Source organism: Aplysia californica, unplaced genomic scaffold (genome assembly GCF_000002075.1).
Source record: "Aplysia californica isolate F4 #8 unplaced genomic scaffold, AplCal3.0 scaffold00321, whole genome shotgun sequence".
NCBI lineage: Eukaryota > Metazoa > Mollusca > Gastropoda > Aplysiida > Aplysiidae > Aplysia > Aplysia californica.
In genome coordinates this window covers 714,775-718,466 of record NW_004797591.1, presented here as the reverse complement: position 1 = coordinate 718,466, position 3,692 = coordinate 714,775, and the positions used below count along the sequence as shown (strand labels likewise).

Here is a 3,692-nt window from a genome sequence, read left to right as displayed (position 1 = left end):
GAGGGAGGGAGGAGAGGGAGGGATTGAAATTATGACATTGTTCTTTTCTTCAAATTGTGATTCCTCCAACTCCAAAACGGAGGAAAAACGATCGTTCATCGGAAAGACATCCGCAATCTCCTTTTTTAGATCTAGATCTAGATCTAGGCTAGCCTCGAAACTAGATCAATGATTTATGTCTGTCTGTCTAGATCTAGACCTAGGCCATAGATCTAGAAGAACCTGGGTCTACCCTGAGCCAAGAGGGCGCTGAAACTTTCCGAAATCACTAAAGAGTTCCCCTACCGGGTCTGTAAACTTTGTGACTTTGTTCCCGGTTACTGGGTCTGTATACACTCCCTTAAAATAAACCCCAACCTCCTTCAATTGCAAATATCTTGACTTCTATTCAAGCTAGATGGGTACTTTTTCATCAAACGTGAGACAATTGAACAGGCTTGAAGATGATACCAATAACTCAGACCTGCCACACTATGAAATTTAAAAATCAGGATCCCAGGGGGGAGGGGGGGGGGATCTGAATCTGGTTTTAAAAAACGCAGTGGCTATTTTTAAGGCGAGCCGTAAAGATAGCCTCCTAGGCTGTAAGAAAAGTGTAAGATTGGGTGGGGAGGTGAGATGAACGTTTTGCTCATAACTGGGAAGAAAAGGTAAAAGAAAAAATGGATAAATGCCAGTAACAAGACCCAGATCTGCATGATCACTGCAGATCCCTGTTGTTGTTGTTTTTTTGTTTTGTTTTGGTTTTTTTAGAGGGGGGGGTTACAAATAATTTTGAAATTATGATGAAAATTCTGTAGGTGGACATCTAATTTCTTAATGTTTCTTTGTAACTTTGCAACTGTTTTGTTGATCTTTTAGTGTCTTGATGTCTTTTATTTGTAAGGCATGTACCTTTTGCATTGACAAGAGTCTCAATGTCTTCCACATATATGCGTTCTTTCTAGTTCATATGGTTTGATTAAATTGTATTAACTGAAATGTTCTTTTTACGGTGGTCACAAACTGATGACGTAGAACACGTTTTTTCAGTCTTATAAATTCCGTCTTGGCTTGTAGGCCACTACCTTATTTGTTATTTTATACTACATTTTACTAAATGACTAAACTAATGTAACATACTTTGAGCTGGTTAAAACCGAGAGTAAGGCACTATAATTAAATGTCCTCTGTTATTAGTATTATCATAATTATAGTCTTTATTCTGGACTTAAACAATTCAATGTTTTTATGTTCTTTACTAGGACCTTGTTGTTGTGGGATTCTTTCAAATAATAAAATAGATCGCATTTTTTAAGCTTTTGTGTTTTGTTTCCTGATATGCTCATATTATTACTGTCCATTTTTACGGGGAACAGCTCACCCCAAGGGTGATTCTTTTTCCGATTCATATTTAGGAGAAAAAAAATTATACGGGCAAAAGAAATAATGAAGAAAGTAAATTTTGATAAGTCAGAATGAAAGTTGCCATGGAATGGAAACAGCACCAACATGCAAAACAAACAATAATTTAAAAAAACCGAAGGCTTCTTTCTCTCTAACAAAATCGCATGAAAATTGGTGGAATGGTAGATACAGATACTATGGTCAATCGTACTGAGCAAAATTTTGATATTTGAATGTAAAAAAATATATGTGTTCCTATACCCTGAAATTGCATCACAATAATTAATAAATTAATCATTGTGAACACACACAAAATTTTTTTACACCTCTATCAAAAATCTGCTCAGTGCAAATTATAAGGAAGGAGGAACATTTTAAAGGCATTCCCAAGGCGAAAAGTGTTAACTCCAAAATGACTGCTCTTCTTGTGGGTGTGGTACATGTAGTGATGTCAGTGAATGAAATGATGATGCTGGCAGTGGCAGTGATGATGGTAATGATAGTGACCAGGAGGGCGGTGGTGATGATAAAGAGAAGGTGAATGATGATGGTGGGGAGAAGAAGGAAGAGGTGGTGGTGGAGGAAGGGAGAAGGAAGATGAAGAAGAGAATAGAATGACGGTGAAGAGGAGGAAATGGAAAACCTATGGGGCTGTTCAAATATAATCTTACACTTTTGGGGACTTTTTTAAAACACAAAACCCAATACCACTTTTCTCACATTTGCCTCCAACCCCCACGTACACCAATTTAATATTAGTACTTTTTCCGATCTTCAACTTCCATAATTATCATTTTAAAGATACCTGTACTAGATTCTATACATGGCTTTTTTTTAAACTAGATCTAGCTTGTAAAAAAAAAAATCATTTCAGTAACAATTTAATCAAACCATATGGACTAAAAAGAAACGCATATATGTGGAAGACATTGAGACTCTTGTCAATGCAATAGGGGATCTGCAGTGATCATGCAGATCTGGGTTTTGTTACTGGCATTTATCCACTTTTTCTTTTACCTTTTCTTCCCAGTCATGAGCAAAACGTTCATCTCACAGAAGTGTCATATTTGGTTAACCTCCCCACCCAATCTTACACTTTCCTTACAGAAGCCAAAGACACCCTTTCCCCTCTGAGGTGTAAGTTTACATTTTGAACAACCCCTATAGGCCTAGATCTAATACATTGAGTTGATTGAGGCATGTCGCATACATGAGAGGCAGAGTAGGGTCACTTTTCGAGGATTGCCGTAAAAATAGCCTGGAACTCACTGGGAGGCTATCTTTACGGCACGCCGTAAAAATAGCCTCCCAAGCTATCGTTACGGCTCGCCGTAAAAATAGCCACTGCGAAAAAATAGAAAGTGGCTATTCTCACCCGCACGGAAGTTCTCGCAAGATCAACTCTTTCCCTCTTCTCTCTCTCTCTGTCTCTTTCTGAATACTGTCTATCGGTGTTGACGATGAAATTGACCAAAACAAAGTTAAAAAATGATGTTACAACACAAAAGTAAATAAATTTGGTTGTCTACAAAGATGCTACGGCTATTTAACTTTTCGAATCGAGCCGAACTACGCGGGTCGCCATTTTGTTTTGCCCGGAAATTCTCGCGCTACTCCTCTCTCTCTTTCTCTCTCTCTCCACTGCCCACAGACAAAATTGTACGCTTTTAGTAGGCTACAATTGTAATGGAACGTTTGTTCACGGCACAGAATTCTACAATTTTTCTGTTATCACAGTGTAGAATTCTGTAGTTTAGGGTGAACGCAAAATTTGGTGAACGTGCACCGGGTGAGAATAGCCACAAGACTCGCCTGCACTATTCTCACTCCGGATGATCAACGACAATTCCGTGCCAGGGTGACTGCCAAACTGACTTATAAATTTTCCAGGGATATATATAATATAATATATATCTAGATTCTAGATCTAGATTAGAATCTAGATTCTTCTAGATTGTATATTAATATTATCACCACTCACTGTCACTGTCTGTATTCTGTATCTGTGTAACTGTGTAGACTAGAGATCTAGACTCTAGAATCTAGATTAAGATTCCAATCGAGTTCACACAAAAGGTTCTTTTGCAAAATGACCGACGATTCTTGTGTAGAGTGTGTCCCATCACAGTGCAAGCTGTTTTGCCAGTTGCTTTTATAACAAGATCTCTTGGCTCTAGGCCTAGGCCACTAGATCTAGAATTTTTATTTGGCCTCCTCTATCAAGTAAGAAACTCAAATCACCACGTATGTAAGTAACTAGTCCAGAGTCATTTCCCCTGACGAATAACCTTGTCTATTTCGGACGG

General features: G+C 38.2%; 1 protein-coding gene across 1 annotated transcript in view; it reads right to left on the bottom strand.

Moving 5' to 3' along the window:
* Window positions 1–3,692, bottom strand: part of LOC101852423 (UDP-galactose/UDP-glucose transporter 7) — an 11,170-nt gene extending 7,478 nt beyond the window's left edge. The window contains exon 1 of the mRNA XM_005102331.3: window positions 3,368–3,692. The gene's annotated coding sequence lies outside the window, so the exon portion shown is untranslated. The remainder of the gene's footprint in view (window positions 1–3,367) is intronic.